The sequence below is a fragment of the Lissotriton helveticus genome, chromosome 1_1, assembly GCF_964261635.1.
Source record: "Lissotriton helveticus chromosome 1_1, aLisHel1.1, whole genome shotgun sequence".
Taxonomy (NCBI): domain Eukaryota; kingdom Metazoa; phylum Chordata; class Amphibia; order Caudata; family Salamandridae; genus Lissotriton; species Lissotriton helveticus.
This window is the reverse complement of record NC_136057.1, coordinates 118,662,427-118,678,066: the sequence shown is the minus strand read 5'-3', so window position 1 is coordinate 118,678,066 and position 15,640 is coordinate 118,662,427.

Here is a 15,640-nt window from a genome sequence, read left to right as displayed (position 1 = left end):
GGGAGGGATGGCAAGCCCTCGGGCAAATTCCCGGTCCGCCGAGGTGTCAGACAGGGCTGTGTTCTGGCTCCGACACTGTTCTGTCTGTACATCAACAGCGTCATTCAACACCTTGACGCTGTCGGGGACAATGATGCCCCGGTTTTGGCAGGAAGGAGGGTCCCGGCAATTATGTTTGCCGATGATACCCTCCTTCTTTCCAAATCCCCCATGGGGATTCAGAGGATTGTGGATGGTTTTGGTCACTTTTGCAGACAACACGGGTTGGAGGTGAACACAGAAAAAACTAAGTTCATGATCTTCAACCCTCCGACCAGGACCAGACCCAACCCAAAACTCGAGGGAACCAGTCTGGAAAGGGTTTCTACCTTTACATACCTGGGGGTCTCACTTCAAGAAAATCTGACTTGGGATTCCCAGGTGGCGAGATCTAGGCTGAAACTCTCCCAGCTTTCGGGCGCACTCCTGAGGGTATCTAATAGGTCCACCTTCAAGCCTGTCAGCCCGGCCTTAGAAATGTATAGGACTCAGGCAAAGGCGGCTGCCTTGTATGGCAGTGAGCTGTGGGGCCATAAAGCTGGGAAGGTCATGGCAGGGGTGGAAAATTGTTTCCTCAGACGTCTTCTTGCCCTTCCGTAGGGTACACCACTCCTCCCCCTAAGACTTGACCTGGGTCTCCCGTCAATCGCAGAGGACTTGCGGTCGAAACCGGTCAAGTATTGGCATCGGCTATGGTCCACTGAGGAGCTGCACCACTATAGGCAGGACCTCATACATGTCTTGAGGCTGGATGTAAATGGTAAGATCCCTTGGCTGGCACTTATCAAATCGGAATAGTCCGGCTTGAACTTGCCAGACCTATGGGATGACCCAGCTCAGGGATGTAGAAGGATTCCGCGCAAAACCCTGGCACAGCTTTATAAAAACAAAACCCTTGCTGATATGGACAGTGCATATGATAGTGGCACCCTGACAGGATGTTTTATTGTTTCCAAAAATTCTTTTCTTTTTGAACCTTTTATGGATTTTATCTACCCTCTTTTGGCGAGGAAACTGTTCCTGCAATGGAGGTTTGGTACGCTCCCTACTAAAGTTTTCACCCATAAGTGGTCGCTAGGGGGCGACAAGCTCTGCCCATGCTGTAAAGTTAAGGAAGAAGATGACTTGCACATAATGTTTTGTTGCCATGCCTACGGGAGCCCGAGGAGGCGCTGGCTAGCCCCTCTTTGTCGGAATCTGGGCTTCAGTAACTACTTACAAGCCTACAGGGTGCTGAAAACTAATACCCTGGGCCACATTGTGTTTGCGGTTTCCAAATTCCTAATGGCAGCATGGATAATAAGAAAGAAAATGTCTGTTTAATCTATTTTACCACGCTTCTCTAAACACTGCAGGTCCAGTTGGTTTTTATTGTATATATTGTTTTTTATCTGTATGTATTTTTATTGCTTCTTTTATGGCCCATGAGGCCGAAATAAAGAATTTTTGGATTGGTTAGCACACTGCCTTGTAGAGTCAAGTGTTAACACAGTGCCCTTGTATAGCCAAGTGTTGACACACTTTCCTTTTAGAGTCAAGTGTAAAAAAACTGCCCTTGTGGAGTAAACACACTGCCCTTGTAGAGTTAACACAATGCCCTTGTAGAGTCTAGTATCACCAAACTTCCCTTGTAGATTGAACACACTGCACTTGTAGAGTCAACACACTGCCCATGTAGAGTCAAGTGTTAAGACACTGCTCTTGAAGATTCAACACACTGCCCTTGTAGAGTCAAGGGTTAACACACTGCCCTTGTATAGTCAACACACTGCCCTTGTAGAGTCAAGTGTTAACACACTACCCTTGTATTGTCAAGTGTTAACACACTGCCCATGTAGATTCAACACACTGTCCTTGTAGAGTAAAGTGTAAACACACCGTCCATGTAGAGCCAAACGTCAACACACTGCCTTTTGTAGATTCAGCACACTGCCCTTGTAGAGTGAACACACTGCCCTTGTAGCGTTAACACACTGCCCTTGTAAAGTCAACACACTGCCCTTGCAGAGTCAATACTCTGCCCTTTTTAGATTCAACACATTGCCCTTGTAGACTCAAGTGTAATCGCACTGCCCTTGTAGAGCCAAGTGTCAACACACTGCCCTTGTAGATTCAGCACACTGCCCTTGTAGAGTGATCACACTGCCCTTGCAGACCCAAGTGTAAACACACTGCCCATGTAAATTCAAAACACTGCCCTTGTAGAGTCAACACACTGCCATTGTGGAGTCAAGTGTCAACACACTGTCCTTGTAGAGTCAACACACTGCTTTTGTATATTCAACACACTGCCCTTGCAGAGTCAACACACTGCCCTTGTAGAGCCAAGTGTCAACACACAGTGCTTGTATATTCAACACACTGAACTTGTAGAGTCGTGTCAACACACTGTCCTTGGAGAGTCAAAACACTGCCCTTGTAAATTCAACACACTGCCCTTGTAGAGTCAAGTGTCATCACACTGCCCTTGTAGATTGATTCAACACACTGCCCTTGTAGAATCAAGTGTCAATAAACGGTCCATGTAGAGCCAAGTGTCAACACACTGCCCTTGTAGATTCAACACACTGCCCTTGTAGAGTCAAGTGTCAACACACTGTCCTTGTAGAGTCAATACACTGCCCTTGTAGATTCAGCACACTGCCCCTGTAGAGTCTACTGTTAACACACTGTCCTTGTATAGTCAATACACTGACCTTGTAGATTCAATACACTGCCCTTGTAATATCAACTGCCAACACACTTTCCTTGTAGAGTCAATACACTGCCCCTGTAGAGTTGTGTCCGCATACTGCCCTTGTTGAGTCAACACATTGCCCTTGTAGATCCAAGTGTCAACACAGTGCTCTTGTTGACCTGTGTCAACACACTGCCCTTGTAGATTCAACACACTGCTCTTGTAGAGTGAACACAATGCCCTTGTAGAGTTAACACACTGCCCTTGTAGAGTCAACACAATGCCCCTGTAGAGCCAAGTGTCAACAAACTGCCCTTGTACATTCAACACACTGCCCTTGTAGAGTCAGCACACTGCCCCTGTAGAGTTGTGTCCGCATACTGCCCTTGTTGAGTCAACACATTGCCCTTGTAGATCCAAGTGTCAACACAGTGCTCTTGTTGACCTGTGTCAACACACTGCCCTTGTAGATTCAACACACTGCTCTTGTAGAGTGAACACAATGCCCTTGTAGAGTTAACACACTGCCCTTGTAGAGTCAACACAATGCCCCTGTAGAGTCAAGTGTTAACACACTGCTCTTGAAGATTCAACACACTACCCTTGTATTGTCAAGTGTTAACACACTGCCCATGTAGATTCAACACACTGCCCTTGTAGAGTCAAGTGTAAACACACTGCCCTTGTAGAGCCAAGCGTCAACACACTGCCCTTGTAGATTCAGCACACTGCCTATGTAGTGTGAACACACTGCCCTTGTAGCGTTAACACACTGCCCTTGTAGAGTCAACACAATGCCCTTGTTGACCCAAGTGTCAACACACTGCCCATGTAAATTCAAGACACTGCCCTTGTAAAGTCAACACACTGCCCTTGTGGAGTCAAGTGTCAACACACTGTCCTTGTAGAGTCAATACACTGCCATTTTTAGATTCAACACATTGCCCTTGTAGAGCCAAGTGTAAACACACTGCCCTTGTAGAGCCAAGCATCAACACAGTGCCCTTGTAGATTCAGCACACTGCCCTTGTAGAGTGAACACACTGCCCTTGTAGTGTTAACACACTGCCCTTGTAGTGTTAACACACTGCCCTTGTAGAGTCAACACAATGCCCTTGCAGACCCAAGTGTAAACACACTTCCCATGTAAATTCAAAAATCTGCCCTTGTAGTGTCAACACACTGTCCTTGTATAGTCAACACACTGCCTTTGTAGAGCCAAGTGTCAACAAACAGTCCTTGTATATTCAACGCACTGAACTTGTAAAGTCGTGTCAACACACTATCCTTGGAGAGTCAAAACATTGCCCTTGTAAATTTAACACACTGCCCATGTAGAGTCAAGTGTTAACACACTGCCCTTATAGAGTCAAGTGTCATCACACTGCCCTTGTAGATTGATTAAACACACTGCACTTGTAGAGTCAAGTGTCAACACACTATCCTTGGAGAGTCAAAACACTGCCCATGTAAATTTAACACACTGCCCATGTAGAGTTAAGTGTTAACACACTGCCCTTGTAGAGTCAAGTGTCATCACACTGCCCTTGTAGATTGATTAAACACACTGCACTTGTAGAGTAAAGTGTCAACACACTGTCCTTGTAGAGTCAATACACTGCCCTTGTAGATTCAACACATTGCCCTTGTAGAGTCTAGTGTTAACACACTGTCCTTGTAGAGTCAATACACTGCCCTTGTAGAGTCAACACGCTGCCCTTGTAGAATCAAGTGTTAACACACTGCCCTTGTAGTGTCACGTGTTAACACACTGCCCTTGCAGAGTCAACACACTGCCCTTGTAGAGTCAAGTGTTAACACACTGCCCTTGTATAGTCAAGTGTTAACACACTGTCCTTGTAGTGTTAAGTGTTAACACACTGCCTTTGTAGAGTCAAATGTTAACACACTGCCCATGTGGAGACAACACACTGCCCTTGTAGGTTCAACACACTGCCCTTGTAGAGTCAAGTGTTAACACACTGTCCTTGTAAAGTCAATACACTGCCCTTGTAGATTCAACACACTACCCTTGTGGTGTCAACACACTGTCCTTGTAGAGTCAATACCCTGCCCTTGTAGATTCAACACACTGACCTTGTAGAGTCAATTGTCAACACACTGTCCTTGTAGAGTCAAGTGTTAACACACTGACCTTGTAGAGTCAAGTGTTAACACACTGCCCATGTAGAGTCGTGTCCACACACTGCCTTGTAGAGTCAACACACTGCCCTTGAGAATCCAAGTGTCAACACACTGCTTTTGTAAACCCAAATGTGAACACACTGCCTTTGTAGAGTTAACACACTGCCATTGTAGAGTCAATGCAATGCCCTTGTAGAGTCAAGTGTTAACACACTGCCCTTGTAGAGTCTACACACTGCCCTTTTAGAGTGAAGTGTTAACACACTGTCCGTGCAGAGTTGTGTCCACACACTGCCCTTGTAGAGTCAACACACTGCCCTCGTAGATCCAAGTGTCAACACACTGCTCTTGTAGAGCCAAGTGTCAACACACTGCCCTTGTAGAGCCAAGTGTCAACACGCTTCCCTTGTAGATTCAACACACTGCCCTTGTAGAGTGAACACACTGCCCTTGTAGAGTTAACACGCTGCCCTTGTAGAGTCAACACACTGCCCTTGTAGAGTCAACACACTGCCCTTGTAGATCCAAGTGTCAACACACTGCTCTTGTAGAGCCAAGTGTCAACACACTGCCCTGGTAGAGCCAAGTGTCAACACGCTTCCCTTGTAGATTCAACACACTGCCCTTGTAGAGTGAACACACTGCCCTAGTAGAGTTAACACACTGCCCTTGTAGAGTCAACACACTGCCCTTGTAGAGTCAACACACTGCCCTTGTAGAGTCAACACACTGCCCTTGTAGAGTCAAGTGTTAACACACTACCATTGTATTGTCAAGTGTTAACACACTGCCCATGTAGATTCAACACACTGCCCTTGTAAAGTGTCAACACTCTGCATTTGTAAAGTGTCAACATACTGCCCTTGTAAAGTGTCAACACACTGCCCTTGCAGAATCAAGTGTACAAAGGGAGTCACTTTGTTCTTCAGCTGGAGGTCAACAGTAGACGATACCCTGGGGCAGTGGTAGTGAGTGCCACTGCCCATAAAATATACTGCCCAATAACCACTGTCCACCCCAAGCCCAGAGAAAAGGCCAAGCGCACAAACAAATCATAAAAGAAGAAAAGCAATTGGAAATATGTGCAAGTTTAATGAGTCTCTAAACAATAGATTCTACTGGAATACATGAGGGTAGAAATCCTGTCTCTGAGCATGCGTGCTCTCCTTCAGTCCTCTGGCACCATCTAGCGCTTCTGAGGATGCATTGCAGGAACTCCAGGGTCCCTACTTGGACTAGATGTTCAGAGCATCTTTTGCTTTCTGAAGCTTATCCGCAGTTACTGCAACAAAAACAGAGCAGGGTAAGCATTGACCCTGAGAGGAGCGCAGTCAGGAGCATCAGAGGCAAAAGCAGGGTAAGCATTGACCCGAAAGGGATGCAGAATGGAGCGACAGACGCAAGAGCAGGGTAAGCATTGCCTCCGAGAGGGGCGCAGTCAGGAGCATCAGATGGAAGAGCACAGTAAGCATTGCCCCCGAGAGGGGAGCAGTCAGGAGCATCAGAAGCAAGAGCGATGTAGGCATTGCCCCAGAGAAGGGAGGAGTCAGGAGCGTCAGACGTAAGAGCAGGGTAAGCATTGCCCCAGAGAAGGGAGGAGTCAAGATGGTTAGACACAAGTATGGACCGAAAGAGGAGCCCCGGGGAAGAGTCAAACACCCGTTTGAAAGACAGAGTCAATAGTATAGAAGATATGGACACTAGTAAGAAAGAGTTAAAGACTTGTACGGAAGAAAAAGACACTATCATAGAAGATATAGACACTGGTAAGAAAGAGTTAAGCACTTGTACGGAAGACAAAGACACTAGCATAGAAGATATAGACACTGTTAAGAAAGAGTTAAACACTTGTAAGGAAGACAAAGACACTAGCATAGAAGATATAGACATTGGTATGAAAGAGTTAAACACTTGTATGGAAGACAAAGACACTAGCATAGAACAGTTAGACACTGGTAAGAAAGAGTTTAAAACACTTGTACGGTAGACAAAGACACTAGCATAGTAGATATAGACACTGGTAAGAAAGAGTTAAACACTTGTACGGTAGACAAAGACACTAGCATAGAAGATATAGACACTGGTAAGAAAGAGTTAAACACTTGTATGGAAGACAAGGACACTAGCATAGAAGATATAGACACTGGTAAGAAAGAGTTAAAAAGCCAAAAAAGTGGAGATAAAGCCCTTGTTAATATGCCCCTATGCAAGTAATAAATATTACACAACATCCACCTCCTCTAAGACAGATGGGCCACTGAAAGAACAAGTAACGGCTCGGAATAAAAAAAACCAAATCAGCAAAGACAGGTACCCAAGGATGGTCACCCGATCTTTGAACCTGTTGCACTGGAAACTGACCAGTGAACACATCTGGCATGAACTGGGACACCCACATGTATTTGGTAAACTGCCTCAGTGGACGAAAGAGGAGTACTAGTGGACCCCAGAGGAGAGACCCCGAGAAACAATCGCTCCGATCCGGATAAAGAGCGCGGGCAGCAAAGACCCCGAGGACAAAGATAAGGAGAACTCTCGCCCACAGGAGAGGGCGAGACAAAAACAGCCCAAGGCTACAAGAGCATCCGTGAGGTGCTGAGCGCTGCGCCACCATGGGCTCGGAGGACCGTACAGGACCAGGGGAACAGAGGACCGGACAGGACCAGGGGCTCAGAGGACCGTACAGGACCAGGGGCTCAGAGGACCGGAGGACCGGACAGGACCAGGGGCTCAGAGGACCAGACAGGACCAGGGGCTCAGAGGACCGTACAGGACCAGGGGCTCAGAGGACCGGACAGGACCAGGGGCTCAGAGGAGCAGACAGGACCAGGGGCTCAGAGGACCGTACAGGACCAGGGGCTCAGAGGACAGGACAGGACCAGGGGCTCAGAGGACCGGACAGGACCTGGGGCTTAAAGGACCGGACAGGACAAGGGGCTCAGATTGACCGGACAGGACCAGGGGCTCAGAGGACCAGACAGGACCAGGGGCTCAGAGGAGCAGACAGGACCAGGGGCTCAGAGGACCGGACAGGACCAGGGGCTCAGAAGACCAGACAGGACCAGGGGCTCAGAGGACCAGACAGGACCAGGGGCTCAGAGGACCGTACAGGACCAGGGACTCAGAGGAGCAGACAGGACCAGGGGCTCAGAGGACCGGACAGGACCAGGGGCTCAGAGGACCAGACAGGACCAGGGGCTCAGGGGACCGGACAGGACCAGGGGCTCAGAGGAGCGGACAGGACCAGGGGCTCAGAGGACCGGACAGGACCAGGGGCTCAGAGGACCGGACAGGATCAGGGGCTCAGAGGACCGGACAGGACCAGGGGCTCAGAGGACCGGACTGGACCAGGGGCTCAGAGGACCGGACAGGACCAGGGGCTCAGAGGACCAGACAGGACCAGGGGCTCAGAGGACCAGACAGGACCAGGGGCTCAGAGGACCGGACGGGACCAGGGGCTCAGAGGACCGGACTGGACCAGGGGCTCAGAGGAGCAGACAGGACCAGGGGCTCAGAGGACCGGACAGGACCAGGGGCTCAGAGGACCGGATAGGACCAGGGGCTCAGAGGAGCAGCCAGGACCAGGGGCTCAGAGACCGGACAGGACCAGGGGCTCAGTGGACCGGACAGGACCAGGGGCTCAGAGGAGCAGACAGCACCAGGGGCTCAGAGGACCGACAGGACCAGGGGCTCAGAGGAGCAGACAGGACCAGGGTCTCAGAGGACCGGACAGGACCAGGGGCTCCGAGGACCGGACAGGACCAGGGGCTCAGAGGAGCAGACAGGACCAGGGGCTCAGAGGACCGGACAGGACCAGGGGCTCAGAGGACCGGACAGGACCAGGGGCTCAGAGGACCGGACAGGACCAGGGGATCAGAGGACCGGACAGGACCAGGGGCTCAGAGGAGCAGACAGGACCAGGGGCTCAGAGGACCGAACAGGACCAGGGGCTCAGAGGACCGGACAGGACCAGGGGCTCAGAGGACCGGACAGGACCAGGGGCTCACAGGACCGGACAGGACCAGGGGCTCAGAGGAGCAGACAGGACCAGGGGCTCAGAGGACCGACAGGACCAGGGGCTCAGAGGACCAGACAGGACCAGGGGCTCAGAGGACCGACAGGACCAGGGGCTCAGAGGACCGGACAGGACCAGGGGCTCAGAGGACCGACAGGACCAGGGGCTCAGAGGACCAGACAGGACCAGGGGCTCAGAGGACCGGACAGGACCAGGGGCTCAGAGGACCGACAGGACCAGGGGCTCAGAGGACCAGACAGGACCAGGGGTTCAGAGGACCGGACAGGGCCAGGGGCTCAGAGGACCGGACAGGACCAGGGGCTTAGAGGACCAGACAGGACCAGGGGCTCAGAGGACCGGACAGGACCAGGGGCTCAGAGGACCGGACAGGACCAGGGGCTCAGAGGACCGGACAGGACCAGGGGCTCAGAGGAGCAGACAGGACCAGGGGCTCAGAGGACCGACAGGACCAGGGGCTCAGAGGACCAGACAGGACCAGGGGCTCAGAGGACCGGACAGGACCAGGGGCTCAGAGGACCGGACAGGACCAGGGGCTCAGAGGAGCAGACAGCACCAGGGGCTCAGAGGACCGACAGGACCAGGGGCTCAGAGGAGCAGACAGGACCAGGGTCTCAGAGGACCGGACAGGACCAGGGGCTCAGAGGAGCAGACAGGACCAGGGGCTCAGAGGACCGAACAGGACCAGGGGCTCAGAGGACCGGACAGGACCAGGGGCTCAGAGGACCGGACAGGACCAGGGGCTCAGAGGACCGGACAGGACCAGGGGCTCAGAGGACCGAACAGGACCAGGGGCTCAGAGGACCGGACAGGACCAGGGGCTCAGAGGACCGGACAGGACCAGGGGCTCAGAGGACCGGACAGGACCAGGGGCTCAGAGGAGCAGACAGGACCAGGGGCTCAGAGGACCGGACAGGATCAGGGGCTCAGAGGACCGGACAGGACCAGGGGCTCAGAGGACCGGACAGGACCAGGGGCTCAGAGGACCGGACAGGACCAGGGGCACAGAGGACCGGACAGGATCAGGGGCTAAGAGGACCGGACAGGACCAGGGGCTCAGAGGACCGGACAGGACCAGGGGCTCAGAGGACCGGACAGGACCAGGGCTCAGAGGAGCAGACAGGGCCAGGGGCTCAGAGGACCGGACAGGACCAGGGGCTCAGAGGACCGGACAGGACCAGGGCTCAGAGGAGCAGACAGGGCCAGGGGCTCAGAGGACCGGACAGGACCAGGGGATCAGAGGACCGGACAGGACCAGGGGCTCAGAGGACCGGACAGGATCAGGGGCTCAGAGGACCGGACAGGACCAGGGGCTCAGAGGACCGGACAGGACCAGGGGCTCAGAGGACCGGACAGGACCAGGGCTCAGAGGAGCAGACAGGACCAGGGGCTCTCCCCATGGACCCCCACAACTGGGACACAGCATCTCACAAGTCAGGGGACACTGTGTCTCACACGCCTGGGGACACAGAGTCTCACCCCGTCCTAGCGGCCCTCACAGGAACTGCATCATTACAAGTCAGGACAGCAGCTCTGCGCCCCCAGCAGAGTCTCCACGCCTCCCTCAATGATTCAAGGGCTTCGCCTCATACCCTTCACCGTGACAACAATTCAAAGTAACCCCAGTGCTTGCACCGTTAACAGGGCCCGGCTTCTGCTCAGTGTAAAGAGACTCTACAATCTCTCCACAGACATCACTTGTGCCACGAGGCGCAGTCCATGGATTGTTGATACAAGTGTGGAGACAGCCCATGTTGTGAAGAGTGGGGGACGGAGATTAGGAGATGTAACGAATACCCTTCCCCCCTCACCCCACTGATGGCGAGATCTGGCCCGGAGACCAGGGACCGTCCAAGTGGAAAGAAGGCCAATGCCCTCAAAGGAGGAATCAGTCCGCTTTTGAACCCGGCCTTGTCTTCAGGTATTAGGGTCACAAGTTCCCATTCAGGGGCGCGCATGTGTGGCACATCCCTAAGAAGCTGCCCAGGCCCAGGCAGATGACGGGGCCTGACTGACCTCGATCCTTACGAAGGAAACGAGAAGATATTGACTGATGGCCGAACTGACCGTCCAATCTGCGGAACCCTCCAGGCATCTGTCCCCAACCGGACACGGCCCTCAGGACCGCTGAAGATCAGAAGCAGCCGACTTTTAAAGGACTTTAAAACTTTATTGTTCGAGGAGGCTCGGAACACGCACTCCGCGGCCAGGATTGGTCACCGAGAACATTTCATTCCTGCAACACGTTCCTCTCCGTCTGCTCGAGCGGAGGTGGGCTTTCAATATTGATCTCAATAGAGTTAGACACCAGGCCTCAGGAAACTGATCTTCGATCGCCATGGCCTCAAAGTATTAAAACCCTTCTGCAGATGTCCATTATTCTACTGATGACAGACCTGAGTGCAAAGAATTAATCAAAGCAGCGCAGATCATTATCGCCTGGGAACTAATTAAATCTTGAACTCATCAATGTCCAGCGACCAGCTTAATAATCTCAGGTGATTTTCATCTGCAGGTGGGCAGTAGAAGTTCTTCAGATAATTCAAATAGGGCCGGGATAATTCAGTCGTGTTGTGCTGAACTGCAAAAACTGGGCCTCATAATATTGCAAGAATGTCCTATTACGTATGGTAATCTTCATTACTCCGGGTCCCGTAGTCCTCGACACCTTCATGGACAAATGAGATTTACTATATCTCCGACAGAAAAAAAGAAAGAAGGAATGCTGGACCTGCCCCCACGCCCCCTCCCGCCGGGTGTACATAAGGGTACAAGTCCCAGCATTCCCTCTGAAATACCAAGCCCAAGATGAAGGCCGGCACAAAGGGAGGGAGGGAGGGAAGCCATGAAGGTGTTGAGGACTACGGGACCCAGAGTAATGAAGATTACCATACGTAATAGGACATTACCCCCAGGTCCCTCCGTCCTCGATACCTTCATGGACAAATGAGACATACCAAAGCAGCAACCTTGTATTAATCCACAAGAAAAACACACAACAAACCACCAAGACAGCACAGAAACCCAGAGATTTATTGGAGAACACAGAAATCAAGGGCGAACACAACCCAACACCCCCAAAGCAAAACCGCCCTCCTCACCCAGCAAATTGGGAAGGTGATAATGCCGGATGAAAGTATTGGGAGAAGCCCAAGTGGCCGTCCTACAAATCTCAGAGAGAGGAACTCCCCGGACCTCAGCCCAAGATGCCGCCACCCCTCTGGTAGAATGACTTTGAACACCCACCGGAGGAGGGGAACCAGAAAGAGAGTAGGCCAAAGAAATGACCTGCTTCAGCCAGCGACCAATCGAGACAGAGGAAGCCCTACACCCAGGGACAGAAGGTGGCCCTCCGCCCAACAGAACAAGGGAACAACCACAGAGAGGCCGAACGGACCCCCCCTTGATGGTTCACATACGCCACAGTCACCACATTGTCGGAACGCACCAGAACGTTCCGACCGAGGAGCAGGCCGCGAAACCCCATCACAGCCCGACAAACAGCCGTCAACTCCCTCCAGTTGGAGGATCGGCGATACTCCAGGACGGACCAATGACCCTGAAGCGACTGAGACCCCAAGGTCGCCCCCCACCCCAGGGAGCTCGCATCCGTAGTCAAGACCAGAGAAGGGGAAGGTTGCAATGGGAGACCCTGAGACAGATGTAACCGAGACGACCACCAAAGAAGAGTCGGGAGGACCACAGGAGAAACAGGCAGAAGGAACTCCAAATTCCCGGACAACGGATTCCAGTGGAACAGAAGATAACCCCACAGGGGGCGCAGGTGGAACCGAGCCCAAGCCACCGTAAAGAAAGTCGCCACCATCAGACCCATAAGACGCAACCAGAGGCGCACAGGAAAACACCCCCCCCGCCCGAAACAGCCGAGCCAGGGACACCAGGGTCAGGATACGAGGGACAGGCAGGAACACACGGTTGAGGTTCGTACGAAACCGGGCCCCAATGAACACCAAGTCCTGAGACGGGGACAACTGACACTTCGGGAAGTTGATCAGGAACCCGTGCCGACACAACGCAGAGCAAACCACCTCCCTGGCCTCCAACAACAGGACCCGAGATGGAGCATGGATCAACCAGTCGTCCAGGTAGGGATACACCATCACCCCCTGAAGATGAAGCCAGGTGACCAAGGGAGCCACCACCTTCGTAAAGACCCTCGGGGCAGACCGCAGATCGAATGGCAGCACCTGGAACTGGAAGTGACACCCACTCACACAAAACCGCAGGAAGCGACGGGACCGAGGATGCACCGGAACGTGGTAGTAAGCATCCTGACGATCCAGGGTACATATGAATGACCCGGAAGGACCAAAGGAATCACCCTTTGCAGAGTCTCCATGCGAAAGGGAACCCTCAGAACCCACTGGTTCATAACCCTCAAATCCAGAACCAGGCGGTAACCCCCAATAACCTTCGGCACAAGAAAAATCAGGGAATAGAAGCCCGACCCCACCTCCGCAGGAGGGACCTCCTGAATGGCCCCCTTTAGAAGAAGAGCCTACACCCCTTGAGAGAGATGAGCCCTCCTGGAAAGGCAAGCAGGCCAGGGAGTCGGGCGGACACCGGAGTCTGGAGGGGGAACAGAGAACTCCACTACATAACCCTCTCGCAGGACATCCAACACCCAAGCGTCGGAACAGGACTGAACCCAGGCGTCCAGGAAGAAGCGCAGCCGCCCTCCTACCAACAACCCAGGAACCACAGCCAAAGAGTCAGGAACAAGGCTTAGCAGGAGGAGGGGATCTAGCCTTACGATCCCGGCCCCGACCAGAAGCAAACCTCCCCTGGCCCTTCGAAACTGCCTACGAGAGGAAGGATGAAAGAAAGGCTTAGGCTTAAAGGGAGCAGGAGCAGCAGAAGAAGCCTTAAAAGAAGAAGAGTGCTTCTTTTCTTTAACCAGTTTATGCAACTTGTCTTCCAACTCAACAGCATAGAACCCTGGAAGGGCAAACGCAAAGCACAAGCTTTCTGCGCAGAGTCAGTCTTCCAGTCCTTAAGTACAAGACTGCGACGAGCCGCCACACAAGCTCCGCCGGAGAGGGCAGCCGTCCGCACAGCGTCAAAAGAGACATCAGAAAGAAGCTCCACCTGACGCTCGATGTGTTCAAGAAGAGTGGAACAGTCTGTGGCATCATCCATCAACTGATAGAGGGACTTAATATCAGACAGTAGAGACTGCGACACATAAGTCCCATACACACCAGCCCTCAAGGCCAGATGGGAGCCAGAATACACTTTCCGGAGAGCAAAGTTGGCCTTCTTATCTACAAGATCCTTCAGCACAGCGCCCTCCGAAAAGGAAGTGCGACCCGTCAAACTAGCCACAAAAGAGTCAATGGGGATCGAATCCGGGAGTTCCGTAGCCATATCCTGCAGGGGGTAAAGGTGAGCCATAAAGCGCGGAACCAGAATACGATCCGGATCAGCCCACTCCTGCTTCAGAACATCCTTAATAAAGGGGTGCACCGGGACATCCAACGTGGCAGAACTCTGAAATTTCCGCAGTAAAGAACCCCCAGACGTACTGGGAGCAGCCACATCAGTGAAACCCATGTTCTCCTTAACATGCAGCAAAATCTCCGGCAGGGCGTCCTTGTCAATATACTTCCCCTTTAGGTCAGAGTCCCCTGCAACCGCAGACTCATCACCAGAGGACTCAGAGGAAACAGGAGCCGATGCCGCCCCCTTGCTGCGTGCTCTTCCAGCACCCATCTCTGAAATGGTCTCCCTAATCAAGCGCTTCAAGCGCGCATCATCACCCCTACCATGGTGCCTGGACCTGGCAGGAGAAGGAAAATGAGAGGAACTTGACGAAGAGGAAGATGACCGTTCCCGATGACGTCTCTTCTTTGAACATTTGCCCATCCTGAAAAACTTTCAAAAAACCAACAGCACGACAGAACAGGAAGCAAGAAGGAAATAGCACCCAAAACCGCTATGCGGTACTCACCACTGCCCCACGTTTTAAATCTGCCAAAAAACCGCCATGACAGGCGTGCCTGACTGCACTCAGGACGGAAGACAGGCAGCGGAAACCGGAAGGCATCATCACCCAGCAGCCAATCCGGGACCGCACAGGAGGCCACGCCCCCAGTAAGCCCAGCAGACCAGGAGGGGCGGCCATCGGGCGAGCGCCGGGCCCACGCGGTGCAAACAACCACACGCGGCCATCACAAGCACCAAACAGCCCCCCCCACTCCCCTCAAGCCCGGCAGGGGGGAGAGGCCAAAGATCCAGAAGAACAAATCCAAAAGGTAAGTCCAGCGCGGGAGCGTCTTCAAGCGCCTCGCGCTCCAATCCTTCCTGTCAGAATGACAGAAAAAAAGAACAGAGGGAATGCTGGGACTTGTACCCTTATGTACTCCCAGCGGGAGGGGGGTGGGGGTAGGTCCAGCATTCCTTCTTTCTTTTTTTCTGTCGGAGATATAGTAAATCTCATTTGTCCATGAAGGTGTCGAGGACGGAGGGACCTGGGGGTAATACCCGCTGCTTAATCAAAAAAATGCGTCAACTCCCAAGAATTCTTAGCCCGGTTCTATAATTGATTACGCGATCATTTCAAAGGACTTGGGGGCAGATTTACAATAACTGGCGCATCCCTGCATATCAGCAGGGATGCATCAGTCGTTGTGCGTCACGGCTCCGCCACCATGGATGTGCCGCATTTACAATGCGGCGCACCATGGGGCAAAAACGGACAGATGCGTGACGCATAATGTGCCATA